Genomic DNA, 17,460 nt, shown 5'->3' with positions numbered 1-17,460 from the left:
CATTTGAAAATATATTTCTAAGCGTTTTTTTTTTTTTTTTTTTTTTTAAGGTTTCTCAGGAAAAGAAGTGCCACTTAAAGCAACACATTGATGGTGCTGGACATCTTGCCAAATCTAAAGCGAAGAAACAACAGAAACAGACACAGTTAACTCAGCCTTCTGGATCTGGATCTGAATCTGGAACTGCGAACACATTTAATGCGGATCTTGCTAGAGCCCTTGTCGCTGCCAACATCCCATGGAACACACTTCAAAATGAAACATTCCGACAGTTTTTACAGAAGTGGTGCCAGCAATCGATACCGTGTGAGTCAACACTCAGGAAAACGTGTTTGGATTCTGAATACAACAATACACTTGATACAATCAGAAAGGATATTGGCGATTCCAGCATTTGGGTAGGCGTCGATGAGACTACTGATGCATGCAATAGATACATAGTGAATGTTGTTGTAGGAAAACTTGATGAAGATGGACCTTCAACTCCTCACTTGTTAAGTAGCAAGGAAATTAAGAAAGTGAGTGCCCAGACAATTGCTTACACCGTGAACAAAAGTTTGCAACTTCTGTATCCTAGTGGTGTGGATGATTCTAAAATTCTTCTTCTTTGCACAGATGCAGCTTCTTACATGATTGCTGCGTTTAAGAACCTAAAACCTTTCTACCCCAACCTCATCCATGTTACCTGTGTAGCACATGCTTTTCATAGAATTTCTGAAACAATCAGGAACGAATTTCCTCAAGTCAATGCCCTCATTTCTAACATGAAAAAAACTTTTTGCAAAGCCCCATCGAGAATCGCTGTCTTTAAAGAAAAACTGCCTGGCATTTCTCTTCCTCCACAACCTGTCCTAACGCGCTGGGGAACATGGCTTGAAGCAGCTTTGTATTACGCAGAGAACTTGGACGCTATTGCTGGTGTTGTTGGCGAACTTCCTGGTGTGGAAAACATTGCAAGTGTTTCAGTTTTGAAGGAACTTTTCAAAGATCCCATTCTCAAAAGAGATCTAGTATATATCAAGTCAAATTTTTCATTCTTACCTACGACGATCACTAAGTTGGAAGCTACGGGAAAGCCACTTAGTGAACAGGTGTCAGTAGTTAACGAAGCCGAAAAGAAAATCCAAAGTGCTACGGGGAAAGTTGGGGAAAAAGTGCAGTGTAAGTGGGAAAGTGTAGTGAAGAAGAATGAGGGATTTCTTGTGTTGGCTCGTATAGGGAAAGTTTTGATGGGAGAGGATGAAACCATCCCCGACGAAGTGGAAATGAAAAATGTATCGAAATTTAAGTATGCTCCTGTAACATCTGTCTCAGTGGAAAGATCGTTTTCGGCAGCAAAGATGATCCTTACAGACAAAAGAGAGAGATTGACAGTCGAAAACTTTGAGAAACTGTTGGTAATTTACTGTTTCCAAAATTACGAATGAGCAAGTTGTGTACTGAATGAATCACCTGATTCACTGAAAACAAAAGATGTTAATAAAAAGGGGTATGTAATAATTTATACTATTATTTTTAGAGCCTATTTTTAATTTTTAGCGCCTATTTTCCTATTTTTAGTACCTATTTTAGGCGCCTAAAATTAAACTTTTTGGTGCCTAAAATTCCGAAGTCTAGTCATTACTCGGCGCCTTGTATACCACATGTCATTAAGAAATCATCTATAATAACTCTTTAAGTAATAAGTAAAAACTTCTTGTGACTTATTCAAACTCTTGGATTGCGAGCGAAGCGAGCGAGAAAATTTTTAAGAAATCTACGTATTTCAATGAAAACCGACAGCAATATTGATCCAATAGGGCACTAATACTTTCTGGGGGCGACTCATCTTTAATCATGTCCAACACCACTTTTTCTTTCTCCTTGTTCGTTCGGCGCCCCCTTGCTATCAGCGCCCGGGGCGGGCGCCCCGCTGCCCCCCCCCTTAGCTACGGCTCTGGGCAAGGGCGCCGATTTCTCTGTAAATTTGGGGGGGGGCACTCAGATGCAAAAAGGTATATATATGAGGATTTTAAGACAAATTTCATTCAAATTATGCCAAATATTGTATATTCATAAATACAATAGGAGAGCCCACATGAGTTTTGGGGGGGGTGCTCCAGGATCGGCGCCCTTGGTCTCAGGCCACTTCCTTCCTTCTCTTTTCCAGGATAGTGTGCTCGCCGAGAGACATCATTCCTCATATGTGACGGGCTGAATGGCCATAGATACCGAAAGCCCAGAAATCTAAAACCTAAATCCTTGGTTGAGTATATTTGTATTTTTTGTAGAAAATAGTGAAGGTTAAAGTTAAAAAAAAAAAAAATAGAAGCAAAAAGTGGCCAGCGCTTCCTTTAATATAGCTAAATTAATCTTATCACAAGAACTTCTGTTAGTATTTTTACACCCAACAAACTAGGGAAAAATTGATAAGAAAAGGGAACATTTTGTGAAATTTGAGGGAGGTTGGGAAACCTACGAACACTGTTTGAGAGCTTTTCGAAAGAACTAAGCATCTCGTATGGATGCGCTTAAAGCATTTTGACCGCTGATTAAATGGGCAAATATATTTTTTCTTCACTACGAAAATGTGTCGTGCCACACTGTGGTTTTGATCCGCGAGTTTTTGGCAGAAAAGAACTATTCTTGTCTGTCCACATTTTCTATGCTCTACAACTTCTGGTTCTTTCCCAAAAGTAAAACCGTACTTAGAGAAGCTGAACGCCCTCCCAAAAGAAGAAGCCTTCCAGAAATGATTCCAGTCATGGATTCAGCTTTGGGATAAGTGCATTGCTAGCCAATGACAGTACTTTGAAGGAGATAAAATCAAATTCCATGTAAGCTTATTACTTTTGTTTCTAATAAAATTATTCACCGTACTTTTTATAACATCCCGTATTTGTAATTTTCCTGTATTTTATAATGCAGTTTTTCATTAGTTTTGTTCATCCTTTATATTCTCTTCTTACCTTATTTGACAATAAGTACAAAAATAGAATAAACATGTTAATAAAAAATAAATTCAAAATAATCTTTATAAAAAATATGTATTTTCCGCTTCTAGAACATAATTAGTTATATTAATTTTTTTCACCCTACTCCACGACCATCATATATTTACCTCACGACCCTTATGTTGAGAAAGCCGATCTAAGGTATATTATCTCTGAGAAAGAAAGAAACAAGAATGTGACTATTGAGATACTGTAGAACGGACGAACGGAGGAACGTGTCTTTCTCACGCATTGCCGTTCCTTTCCGTTTTTCCTTTTTCTCGGATCGATCAAATGACATCCTAGTGAAAACAGTGAAACAATTTCTTTTGTTTCTACAGCATTTTGTATTTTTTGTCTTACTCATACTTAGTTCGAAAGTAGATCTATTCCCTAGATGTACAGATTTAATGGAATCAATTTTCGGAGAGTTCTTTCCAGAAAAAAAAAAAAAAAAAAAAGGAGAGAGAAAATTGGAAGGTCCTATCGTTCCTCGGATTCTGTTTAGAGACCTAACTCCCACTGAAACTGCACATAAAAGGCTAATTTTTCTTGAAGTTCGTTTTCATCTCCTCGTTATTTGTCCTCTATATATTACAGATTCTTTTCCGATTCCACACACAACAGCCTTAGATTTCTTTAATATAAACTGTACAATAATCGTGCTATGTTGTGGTTGTTACTTTGTTAACAAAGATTTTATCAGTCGCCCACTACACGCCTAAAACCCTATACAAATCTTTGTACACCCTCCCAGTGTAAATAATTTTGAATACATGAAAGTATCACAATTGGGTGCATGAAAGTATCACAATTTGCAGAAAGTGATGGCAGAATTCTTGATAACATAGTGGTGTAATTACTTCACAATCTTCTATTTACTGTGGAGAGTAAATGTAAACAACAAAAAGATTGAAAATGCTCCAACGTGTGGATTTAGAAAAGATCAACATGTTTAAGTTAGAGAATTGTGTATGCCCGCCGCGTTTGTTTCTTTTGTGTTGTTGCTTTGTTTCAGTCACTGTCATATGGACATAGATCAATTGAAATGATAGAATGAGGTAAAGTTACTAAAATGTACGAATATAAGTTTAATGCCGCGGAGGAAACTTGAAGAAAATCAAATACATTAGACGCATTGTGTTTGTGATTAGGAACCATACGTCAGGAAACGTGCAAAGGATGAAACTCAAGCCCAATGTAACAAGACTATTATGCACGAGGCATAGGCGCCAACCACTTGAGTGCTACGGGCCTCAAGCACCTATTGGAAATATTTAATACATGCCGAACATCCATTGGACTTTTTAGTTCGAATTAACTTCGAAATTACACTTTGATGCTGTATAATATAGAAAGAAACTATAATGCATATAATGCCAAGTTAAATTTTAGATGGAGATGTATGTGTTTAACAGTAATTTATCAATACCGATTTTAGACTCTTCAAGTTTACGGCATATCAAGGATCGCGCGACATAACATTACAACGATAATAATAATCCGTGATTATATTTTTTGTATAATTGTTTCTTTAAAGTTGTGTTTGATGTTGTTAATCCTTTAACTAACACAGTTTTCTGGAAATTTGTACTCTCAGGTGGCAGACGTAGAACTACGTCGTAGCCACAAGAACCGTAGAACTATGAAACAATGATGTATGTTTCACACAAACAACAAGAGCACACAACAATAAACCAAAATAAATGTTACAAAGACGTACCGACCTCACCAAGACATTTGTTACTGTTTTGAAATGCAGTTTGTGCTTCTTTTATTACAGCAGCAGCAATGTTCTTCTTACGGGCAACAATGTGCCATCTGTTATTCCAAAATCCAATGTCGTTTACGCATTATGGGCATTCAGAGCCATCTATTGATTTGTTTCCGATTTAAATGTAAGAAGAAAAGTTTACAAGAGAGAACTTTGTCATTGCCACTGAACATTAGTGACTTCTTAGTCAAGACGTAGTACTACATCGTAGCCATTTCCACTGCACATATGCCTTGACGTAGTACTACGTCATAACCAGTTTTAGGGCTAATTTATATTTTAAAACTATAAACGTAAATTACAAGACATTGAATCATTTTCTACTTTTACTCAAATTATCATCAAATGTTCTAAACGTTTGATGTAATCATTATTATTTTAATAATTTTCTGTCTCCTTATTTTGGCCAATAAACACGTTTGAAATTCACAAACAAAGTATTAATGTTTAGGAATTTGGTTCAATATAAAGTTTAAAAAATCATGCTAAAATAAATTAAAATAAAATTTTAAATAATATTGCCTTTGCAATTTAAAAATAATTTCACGGTTCGTCACAAGGTAAGCAATTTCAGATTTTTTGTCACCAATAATAGTTTTGAGAGGATCTTCTTGAATCTTACGTATGGAAATATATTTCAAGATTACCGTTTTGCATAGAGACAGAATAGGCTTTTTTCGCATTGATGTTCGAGAGCATCAACATTTGATTCAAAGTTAACTTCGTTCTAACGTGCTCATGAATTATCTCATGTGGCAATACAGATACCGAGTAATCAGAGGACCAACTCATGACTCGAAATTAACTTTGTGCTAGCCATAAATTTTATAATCCATCAAATACAAAGAACTACTAAAAAGAAGTTCCATTCTATGACAAACTAACTCTTTATGCTATTGAGAGGCCGCGATGGCTCAGTGGTAGAGCGTTTACCTCTGGTGCTTGGGGTCCCTGGTTCGATCCCAGCTCGCACTAAGTAAACTTTTTGGTGGACAAACACCGTGTACGTGGGCTTCCTCGGGGTTCTCCAGTTTCCTCCCACTTTCCTCATTCCACCGTTTCATTCATTTCTCATCACTGTCTCCTTTAACCTAGCCAGCATAACCGTTGGACGTAAAACTCAAAGATTTCATTTCATTTTTTACGCTATTGACTAATTCTAAAGATAATCAGAAACTAAAATCCTTCCTGTGAATTTGATCTCCATTTTAAAAAAGCTGTAACTGTTCACTGTGTATGAAATTCAAGGAAGTGTGTTTACTAATTCGTGTTTCTCTGTAGCAAAAGCGGGTGGATCTTACAATACCCTCTCCACCTGTATCCTTACACAGATACAAGAAATTGCATTCAATTTTAACAAAATGGGCTCTTAATTCCATAACCATAAACTAACGCGACCTTATTCCTACCTACTCTACTATAGGCCTATCCTTTTAAAGCGATCCTACTTATTGCTGCGCAACTGGAGGGTGTATTGTAAAGTTGACCTACCAAAACATTGCCCGAACCTAATTTGCTCTGCATCTGAGTGCAAGGACCAAGTATTGATTGTACACAAACCTAACCTATTCTACACAACACTACACTATCCGGAAATAGTGTAGATATGGGGTTTTCAATACTTAACAGGAGAAAAAAATGTCATGCGCTTGAACGATATAAACTTGTACATTAAACGCAAGAGCAGTGAACCTTAAGGAGCACATTACTACATAAGCGTTTTTTAAATAAGGCATATGATTCATTCCCGCAACACATTTTCCTCTCCTATGAAATGTAGCAGCTCCTAATCTAGATCATTACCCCCTATCGCAAATTTGAGTACAAGAGCCAAACCTTAGATGTAAGTAAATTAAATTTAACCTACTCTACTATTTCCGTTGTCCAGGCAATCTAGTAGACGGTTGTACGGCAGTCACAGTTGAATTTTCTTCACAGAGCATTGCGTTTATAACCATAGGGATTACACTCTCCTGAAGAAAACCTGCACGTAAGAATGCAAAATCGCCTATGAAATATAATTCTTGAAGATACTAAGAGTCGATTTAATGGAAAAAGAACAATAGGAGAAATCAATCTTTAGTGCTGTCCCTATTCTCCATCTGCATCAAAATCAGATCATATTTATCTGTCTCATACAATGCGATACTTAGTCACAACGAAGACAATTAATAACGAAAATAGAACAACATATTCTATTCATTGGTACGTGCTCTCTTTCAGTTATAGGGCCGCGGAGGCTCAGTGGTAGCGCGTTCACCTCAGGTGCTTGGGGTCCCGGGTTCGATCCCAGCCCCCGCCAAGTGAACTTTGTGGTGGACAAACACCGTGTGCGTGGGTTTTCCCGGAGTTCTTCAGTTTCCTCCCACTTTCTTCATTTCATTCATTACTCACCATCACCGTCTCCTTTAGCCTGGGACGTAAAACTCAAAGATTTCATTGTATTTTTTTTCTTTCAGTTATAATAGAAATTTGGGATGAAAACAAAATTTGACTTCGATTCGAGCATACGCTAATATTACGATGATAAGTAATATTCGTGTTAGCTAAATTAGAGTAAATTGTTATCCAAATAGATCCTAATTAAATTAATTATGATATGAACTGGTTCTTAGGACTGTCTCAAAGACAGAAAACTTCATAACGAGGAACTACATAATTTATATGGTTTACCAAACGTTGTTAGAGTCATCAAGTCCAGGAGGCTTAGGTAGACAGGTCATGTAACCAGGATGGAAGAAAATAGAAACGCTTTTAAAGTCAACTGGAAGACCAATCAGAAAACGACCATTACAAAGACCTAGGTGCAGATGGGAGGATAATATTAAGATGGATCTCACAGAAATAGGAATACAAAGTAGAAACTGGATCCAATTGGCTAAGGATAGAAGTCAATGGAGAGCTTTTGTGAATGCGACATTGAACCTCAGGGTTCCATAGGCCATAGAGTTAGTTAGTTAGCTGAAATAAACCTAAGAACGTTAAATCGAAAATGCTTACTTCAGTCTATATATAGATGATACAACTAAACACACGCACATGAACACAGTTGCAAAAATTGAATTCTTACCATTCAGGTTTTCCTCTTCAGTTTAAAATAAAATAAAAAGAAAACTACAATTAATTTTAAATGTTCTTTATCATTATAGTGTAGTGGAAATCTTAGCTAGGCTATACAATTTGCTCTAGTCACATGTAAATTGAATTGTGTATCTTTTTTCAATGGATCTGAAATTCATGTTGTTAGTTTTATGTACCTATACACAGTTAAACTGAACCTGATAACATAGCATACCCTCTACACAAATGTATTTATAATAGAGAGAGAAACGGACTACTTGAATGTTTTCCCTCCTCTTCTTGTAATTTGAAAAGAAAGCGAAGAGAAATTGAAGGAGAATTCAAGAAATTAAGAAGGTAATTTCAAATGAATGTTCTCTTCCACTTAAAATTTTTAAAAAATGAATGTTATCATTTAAAAAAATGTTTTGCACACATTATAAACGGTCTATATGTACATATCATGCTTTCACCCAGCAGAAAACGTGAATATAATTACCTGAAATACATTCGCTACACACATCTGTTTTGATTCCTTATTGGTCGGGACTAGATACACTTTTTCTGGATTGTACACATTATCCCCAGGGAGTATACTGTAACCATCTGTCAGGTGAGCTTCACTCGAACTCAAAATAAAAGTCGAATCCTTGATAATTATCTGTTTTATTGTTTGCAATTCCGGCCAGTAAGGAGAACTGAAAAATTAAATTTCCGATAGTTACGTTAAAGTGTTTCTCTGAACTCAATTTTTCCGTTCCAGTTCAGGATCATAAAACCAAAACAGATAATGATCAAACTTTGTTTTTATATCGGGTAAGGCAGACCTGATGGATCTTATAGTACACTTATGTGTAGAGTCCACGAGACATAAGATATATAAAATCCTGCCCAATGATGGATAAAATCAGATATGTGTACAAAACTAACTTGAAGGTAATCATATTCAGTTATTCTGGTAGGTGAAGAGCAAAATGTGTGCACTACAGATAATCAAATACAAACCATAAATCAATTTTCGAAGTACTATGTTAACATTCATTTTTGTTTTAATTTTCAGTTCCAGGAAAGTGAGAAGTCTTATTTCAACTCATTTTGAATTCTATTTAAATTTTCGTTTTCTTCTTTTAAGATTACAAGAAGAGGAGGAAAACATTCAGTTAGTCTCTTTCTTTCTCTTAATATAAAGTCACTTGAGTGCAGAATAAGCCAATAATTTTCTATTCAATGTTATCAGTTCAATTTAACAGTATATAGATATGTAAAACTAACCCACTAAGAACCTACTAAGATTTTCAGTGTACTACATCGTTTCAAGACAGCATTCGAAATTAATTCTAGTCTTCTTTTCTTTTTTATTTCAGACTACAAAAGGAGATTCTGAGTTCTAAGAATCATGTTTTTTTGTAACATTTCTTGTTGCTCTTGTTCCTCTTATCATTTGTAATGAAGTTTTAAAAACTAATCTAAAGTTCTCATTCCAGAAAAAATGTATTTGTGTGTTTGTTTGCATGAATAAACAATATCATCTCGAAATGTTTCTCAATTGCGATTTTTCTCCCTGCAGGTTCCTCCATACCTGCATCTTGTTACCTACCGAAACCTACTGGATTCAAAGACGACAAAACCTATTATTGTATAAAAAACAGTATTTTTAGAAACAATAATTCTTTCAAACCTGTCCTGTTCTATTTCTCTGTATTAAAAAAAAAGTTCCAAAACATATTTGCGATGTAAACAATACAACGTTGAAATCAGATCGACCGTTTTACTATAACTTGTACCGGTAAAATTCATCAACTACAATACCAGGAGGAAACAATTTCTAATTCATCAGCTACAGTTTAATACCCATAAAATGTTTTCTGTACATTAATTTAGTTGTACAAATGATCATTTTTATGTAACAGGATGTGAAGTTTTAAACTTCAATTATTATTTTTTTTTTTACAAGTGTCATTGCAAAATCAATTTCATTAGACTTGTAATAAAAATTACAGGTTTATTGGTTTACAAATTTCCAATTCGTAATTTCTTAAAGGAAAAAAATCAACTGAAAAAATATTTTTACGTTTTTTAACATTAGCTATATATATATATATATATATATATATATATATATATATATATATATATATATATATATATTTTTAAAAACAAACAAGAAGTAATTTTTCATGAAAGAGAAGATCAATAAGGAGTAGTTAAAAGAATCAGATCAGTTAAAGAAGGTTGGAAACCAGTGTTAAACTCGAACATCACTCAGCGCAGGAGAATTGAGGGAAAAATAGAAATAAATTGTTGCTGGAATTGCCTTTTTGTAATGAATACTTCAAGTTATGCGAGGTGGACAGTGTTATCAAATAAACCAAGAAATTAACTATCAATTATTCAACGAAATATAAATGTATGATTGAATGGAAGTGAATAGCTTCCACTATGAAAGCAGATCTTAACTAGTTGTCCAGATGTAAACATGTTGTCCACTAAAAACTTGGTGGGCCAGGGATCTAACCAGGGTCCCACGCATCAGAGGGAAGAATTCAATCACTGAACTATACATGCTCCCGAGAAGAAGAGAAAGAAGAAAGAAGGAAGGACGTATTGTGTGAATATCTAGAAAGCATAATCATTCTTGACTGAAAGTACTGTACCTATTTCAAGACATTTACTAATATTGTGAAAGGTACTTTCCTTAGTTCTGGGACTTAAATGCAGATCACTGAGTTGAAAAGAGAAGGAACTGCAAATTTTGCGAAAATGATTGTACAAATGCATCATGTGGTTAAAAGAAAGAACGTCTAGGCTTTCTATATTATAACGACTCTATAGAAAAGCGTCGTCAACCTGGTCCGTCTGGTAAAATATAAGTTACGAAGCGATAATTACTTTTCTTTATGCACAAATCAACTCAGATATTCAAAGATTATTATTCTCACCTTTATTGCTTGATATGTCTTAAATATTGTTTTTAAGACCGTAAAATACATAAATTTACTTGACTAGGTCAACACATAACATGTACATAGCCATAACTATCCCATAATAATCTCTTACATATATTAAAAACATTCTTCTTTTCTGTTAATTTAAAATGAACATTCTACTAAGTATATTACATATTTATGAGCACTTTTTGCCCACGGTACAGGTAAATATTATACAAACTAAAGTATTTCGTTATAGAAAATGTCGCCCGACAAAGGGACTGAATATAAAAGTCATGAGTAGGCTTGGCTTTTATATTCAAGAACCACTGGTCTGATTAGATTAATGTTCGTACATTACATATGTTCTTTATATTTTGATCACACCTCGTATATATCTTCATTATTTTTTTTTTGTTAACCCTCATATATATATAAAATATTAGTTATTATCATTCACATAAATACATTTACAATAAATCTTTGATTTCATTAATATTTCTCTTTTATTACATTATTATTTATTCTTTATCATTAAAAACATCGTCGCTTAGAAATATAATTAACGAGGGTGAAACACAAATTATCAAGATTACTAGTTTCGATCATTATTACAAACGATGATGTGACAAATAATATTTATTCTTTTCGGGCGCATTGTATAACAAATAAGTTAGATGTTGCAATTGTAATGTATACATAGTAGCACTAAGATGTCCAAAATAAAGAAGAATTTCACTCAAGGTTGTCATTGAATAATTGATTTTATAGAATGGATCTTATTCTTAACATAATCTTTGATAATTAAACACAAATCAATCTGATACAGAAACGTCATAGGAAAGATCATTTTCATAATTAGCATGAACCGGTAAATTGGAAGATAAATGTTCATAGAAATTATCGCTTAAATTTTTAGATAAATGCTCATGAGAACCTACAGCTGACATGGGTTTAACCCCTACCATATCAGCCGCAATTAGTTTAAATTCATACTCGAGTAGGGTTCCAATAGGGTACACTGTACAGCACAATCATGATTATGTCCTGTATTATTGTTTTGTACAGAAATTACTTCAATACCTGGATCTTGATGTGAAGTGCCATCTCTTATCCTTCCATTACTTCTATCCACGTAGTTCGCTGCGTTGGTGGAATTTCTCCATACATTTCGTCTATTTTTAAATCTATTTTGACTATATGGTCTAACATAGGAATTATTACGATTAATTAGGTTAGGCGGATTCCCTACATAACCTTGTCTATTTTGTTCATTTTGATTGCTAGAGTATACTCGTCTTAGGTTCGGTTCATTATTATTCACACTTCGGATATTCAAATTCCGAACAGGGACCAAATGATCTGAATTATTCTTATTTTTACCCATTCCTGATTGTGTTAGATTCATAGCATGGTATTGAGTTTCGTAGCATTGTACAAGCATTAATAAATGACTGAAACTCATACACTGTGTGGAAAATAAGATCTGCTGTAATTTAAATGGAAGCAAATTGCGAATCGATGCAATTATTCTTGATTCCGATTGCAAGGGATTAACAACCTTTAATTCATTATAGACATTTATAACAAACTCTACAATAGATTTGTGCAATCGAGGATTGAAATGTTGATTTCTAAGAGTGGCATCTCTGTTTGCCAGCAAAAAGTCATTTTCGTAATTCGCGATCAATGCCGCTTTAAATTCCTCATATGAACTAATGTGATCACGTATTGCCTTAAACCATAAGGAACAAGGTGGGAGTAATACATGGGGTATTAATTTCATGTATTGTGATCGGTCGATAGACATTATATTACATTCGTCTTGAAATTTCTCTAAGAAAGAACTAGCATTTTCATTGCACTTACCACTAAATTTACTCATGGCTTTGATTTCGCTCATCTTGACACTTAGCTTTACCTTTCTTTTCTCACTCCTTGTTCTTGTGGTGTGATTGTTCCGGTCCGTGGCGTGCTGTGTCATGATATCATTTATATTTCGTTCATCAGTGATCTTCGGACAATTTTCCTCTAATATAATATCCTCCTCAGATTCCGGCGAAGGCGTATTTATATCCGGTGATTGGGGAAACTCGAAGCGATCACTGCCCAGATTATTGCGATAAATGGTGTCTCTAGCCTGTAACGTTTTAATTTCTTCCTGCATAGTAGCCAACTGGATCTTTTGATGTTTGACGGAAGATTCTATTAACGTTAAATCCTTTTTTACAGCACAGATTTCATGATTTTGATGATCGTGCTTTTCTTGACACTCATCGGCTAACCTTTTTAACTTCTCTTCAAACTGCGAGGATATGTCGTTCATCACCTGGACGATTGTTTGTTTCGTATCGTCTGATTTCAGTTCTATCCGTTCTATTCGTTTACTTAATTCTTCATACCGCTTGCTAGCTTCATGAAATTTCAGTTCTATCTTCTGTTCCATGGTCTGGTTAGCTTCATAGAACTTCTGTTCCATGGTCTGGTTAGCTTCATAGAACTTCTGTTCCATGGTCTTGTTAGATTCATTGAGCTTCTGTTCCATGGTTTGTTTTATCTCAGTCGTCATTTGCATAATTTGTCGCTGCACAGCTAACAAAAGTCGATCCTCAGATGACAAACTTGGTGTTGCACTAATTTCACCTGGATTACGGGTATTAGATTCCTGTTGCACTATTTCACTATCCATTTTTCTTTTGATGACCTTACCGCTTCGTAATACGGTTAAGTTCGTATTCATAAATGGTAATATCCAAGTAAATTCAGCCCTACTTTCCTTCTTCGGGAACTGAATTTTCAAAAAATCCCGGGTTTGGTAAACCAAATTTTTATAACGACTCTATAGAAAAGCGTCGTCAACCTGGTCCGTCTGGTAAAATATAAGTTACGAAGCGATAATTACTTTTCTTTATGCACAAATCAACTCAGATATTCAAAGATTATTATTCTCACCTTTATTGCTTGATATGTCTTAAATATTGTTTTTAAGACCGTAAAATACATAAATTTACTTGACTAGGTCAACACATAACATGTACATAGCCATAACTATCCCATAATAATCTCTTACATATATTAAAAACATTCTTCTTTTCTGTTAATTTAAAATGAACATTCTACTAAGTATATTACATATTTATGAGCACTTTTTGCCCACGGTACAGGTAAATATTATACAAACTAAAGTATTTCGTTATAATATAGCGTACAGGAGGGACAAGATTTTTGTTAAGTGAAAAAAGAAAGAACTTCCAGATTTCCTTGAAAAAAGGAGTCATGCATGCACAGGCCCATATCCACGGGGGCTAGGGGGCCGACCCCCCTTTAAAAGTTTCACGATAGGCTTGCAAATGAAGTATAATATGGTGATGAAGTATAATATGATTGGGTCGCCCCCGCTCTAACTTCTACCAGGCCTCCCCTAAATTTTGGGGCTGGCTACGGGCCTGTACATGCATGCAAACCGAACAATTTGTACAATCATTTTCGCAAAATTTGCAGTTCCTTCTCTTTTCAACTCAGTGATCTGCATTTAAGTCCCAGAACTAAGGAAAGTGCCTTTCACAATATTAGTAAATGTCTTGAAACAGGTACAGTGCTTTCAGTCAAAAATGTTTATGCTTTCTAGATATTCACACAATACTTCCTTTCTTCTTTCTTCTTTTTCTTCAAGTGAGGAGTGTTGCATTCTTTTCTTTATAACTTGGTGATTCAGTGGAACAGAAATAGGCCTAGTTTTTATGTAGAAAAACTCAAAAAAAAAAAATCTGAATTACCCCGGGGTACTAAAGTGATTTTATATGTTGTACACAATAATATGTATTTTCATGCAAATTAGAATGAAATATTTTAGATAATTCTATAAATTTGAATTAGTTTCTAGAAATTTTGTGACAAGGTACATACTGAAACATAAAAGCTGTTGTAAAAGTAAAGATTTCAATTTCCATGGAACAATAAATACATTTATATGGGAAAAATTCACTTATAAGATAGTTGTGAACAAAAATGTAAGTATATACATAAAATGCAAATGAAAAGTAAGAAAAATATGTACTTAGCATAAGGATTAAGGAAAGAATGAGGAAGGCTTGACTTTTTGAGTGCAAGTGTTTTCGACTTATTGACCTAATCAGGGATCATGAGTCTTCTCATCACAAAATATTTTTCAACTTTTTTTTTTTTAATGTCTTATTACCAGCTCTAAGTAAGAAGTTTTGAAACAAATATAATTAGACATAATATATTACAAGATTACCCGATCACGCATCTGAAGGACATTACCAAGGAAGAGAGCGTCGGTTTTTCTATAATACGTTTTTTCCGGAGATGTACAACTATTACTGTCAAGTGGAGTGCCAGCTCGGTTACACTGGCAATGAATTGTAAAAATGTTGACACAATTGCAAGAGTCATCATCTATGGTCATAAGGAACAGAAGTATGTCTCAGTTCAGAACCAAATGTGGAACAAGTTTAAAGTGAAGATATGGGAATAGTAGACCTTTACAACAACGGTGTTGCAAACTACAGAATAGCAGCAGTTAGAGAGTAGGGATGGCCTTTTTCGAAAAATCTGTTTTTCGATTTTCGGAAATTTCATTTTTCGTTTTTTCGTTTTTCGTTTTTTCGAAAAATTTTTCGTTTTTCGTTTTTCGAAAAATTTTTCGTTTTTCGTTTTCCGAAAAATTTTTCGTTTTTCGTTTTTCGAAAAATTTTTCGTTTTTCGTTTTTCGAAAAATTTTTCGTTTTTCGTTTTTCGTTTTTCGTTTTTCGAAAAATTTTTCGTTTTTCGAAAAAATTTTCGTTTTTCGAATAAAATTTCGTTTTTCGTTTTTAGTTTTCGAAAAAGTATTTTTCGAAAAAATGTGGCATCCCTAATCTCAAGATTAAAGAGATTAGCAGTCACGTCCGGATGTGTCCAACACTGGCACTAGTACCCGTAGAGTATATTTCTGATGGTTTGTTGATCAACATGGAGGCTGTCCGATTAGACGAAGAGTCGAAGTCTTCAATGATTAGGAGCAATGGCTGGAAAATCGAAATTTTTCTCCGGAAAGTTGGAATTGTAGCAGTCACAGGAATCGAACAAATAAAGCAGTAGAAGACTGACACAAATGCTTAAACAAAATATTATCCAGAACCCCTGCACATTTCCAGTCTTGTGAAGACTATTGAGGGAAGATTCTATATGTAATCATGTTTTCAGAAGAATGGAAATGCTGAGCATTACTCAAAAGAAAGGAAAAGCCATGTATATGAAAGTTGACGATAGGATACAGTCAATACTTCACAATTTGAGAGAACATGTTGACCTGAGAAAATGTCTCAGTCGCTTGAGCTTTGTATGTACATAACCTTGAACAATTTCCTATGGGGGCGCGGTGGCTCAGTGGTAGAGCGTTCACCTCCGGAGCTTGGGGTCCCTGGTTCGATCCCAGCTCGCACCGTGTGGACCTTGTGGTGGACAAACACCGTGCTCGTGGGTTTTCTCGGGGTTCTCCCGTTTCCTCATTTCATAGCGTTGCACCATTTCATCCATTATTTTGCTCATCAGCATCTCCCTTAGTTACGCAGCCCCATTCGAGGTCCCTCGTGACTATATGTTTAGCGTATGCGTTTTCGGTTCGGGAGACCGGGTTCGATTCCAGCCTGGAGCTTAAGTGGTTTGTATCTCATGTTATGCTGAGTTCACGTCTCTATAGCTGAGTAGGACGCTAAACTAAAACCAATATCCTCATCATCATCGGAACACATTTGCAAGGTGTTGAGCTTAAAATAAAAACTAGATTGCGAATCTTCTATTTATATGTTTTCTTTTCACTTGAAAAATATTTTGAGTCTCTTTAAAAGAAGAAAACACAACAATCATTTGAGATTTTACATTTAAAGAAAGAAAAAAAATGATTAATTAGGCTTATATTATATGGAACTTCTCCACTTTATAGTATAAAAATTTGAGATGGGCCATTTATCTTGATACGCCCATGTAATTTTGAAACTAATTGACAAAAATGGCTGGAATTTTGTAAGATGCAAATAACGACAAGGGAACTCTGTCTAATAAACTCTGCAGTACCAACAAATTAATAGTGTTGCCAACATAATATAAAGTTATATTTTTAACGCCACTATGCCATGTTATTACATATCTCAAATCTAAATATTAAACGAAACCTTACAACACAAATTTGTTATTCAGTGTTGCAAATTAAGGACGCTGCAATATGACAAGCATCTAAACTTTAGAAACCTGATAATAGTATTAATAAAAGCAGAGGCGGATTCAGGACGAATTCAACGGTGAGGAAAGAAGGTAGTGAAAGATTCTGTTTTCTCTCTCACCGACTTTTGCAGCACTGGTGATTGTGAAACTCAGGGAGGTGAATAACCTTTCCCCCCCTGGATCTGTCTATGAATAGAAGTGAGACGGACAGTGAAATGCAAACCCGAAATACCTTAGTGTCGAATACTATGACCATGGCTTATTTCGAATGAATACAAGAAATTAAAAATTAGACTTTTTTCGAAAAATTTCTTACATAAACAGAACGTCTAATCACGTAGGTGATTCTCAAAAGACGTAAACTTCTCGGAGCCGTTACAGCAATTTGATATCTCAAATCGTTCAGGAGATATGAAAAACGTGAATACTGATAGTGATACTCCTAAAAATGACGTATTTGGGGATTGTTCGTAATGTATTTTGATTCTCTTTGCTTTTATAA

At 34.9% G+C, this 17,460-nt stretch overlaps 1 protein-coding gene and 1 long non-coding RNA gene across 2 annotated transcripts in view; one reads left to right on the top strand and one right to left on the bottom strand.

The window, feature by feature from the left end:
• Positions 1–9,292, top strand: part of LOC145671905 (uncharacterized) — a 67,992-nt gene extending 58,700 nt beyond the window's left edge. The window contains exon 3 of the long non-coding RNA XR_014128571.1: positions 9,171–9,292. This is a non-coding gene — a long non-coding RNA (uncharacterized LOC145671905). The remainder of the gene's footprint in view (positions 1–9,170) is intronic.
• Proc (Proctolin) overlaps positions 1–17,460 on the bottom strand; it is a 326,245-nt gene that overhangs the window by 171,350 nt on the left and 137,435 nt on the right. The gene's annotated exons all lie outside the window — the stretch shown is intronic.

Source organism: Thermobia domestica, chromosome 15, assembly GCF_964235325.1.
Source record: "Thermobia domestica chromosome 15, izTheDome1.hap1.1, whole genome shotgun sequence".
NCBI classification, from domain to species: Eukaryota; Metazoa; Arthropoda; class Insecta; order Zygentoma; family Lepismatidae; genus Thermobia; species Thermobia domestica.
Note: the sequence above shows the minus strand (reverse complement) of the source record. Positions and strands in the feature narration are given on the sequence as shown.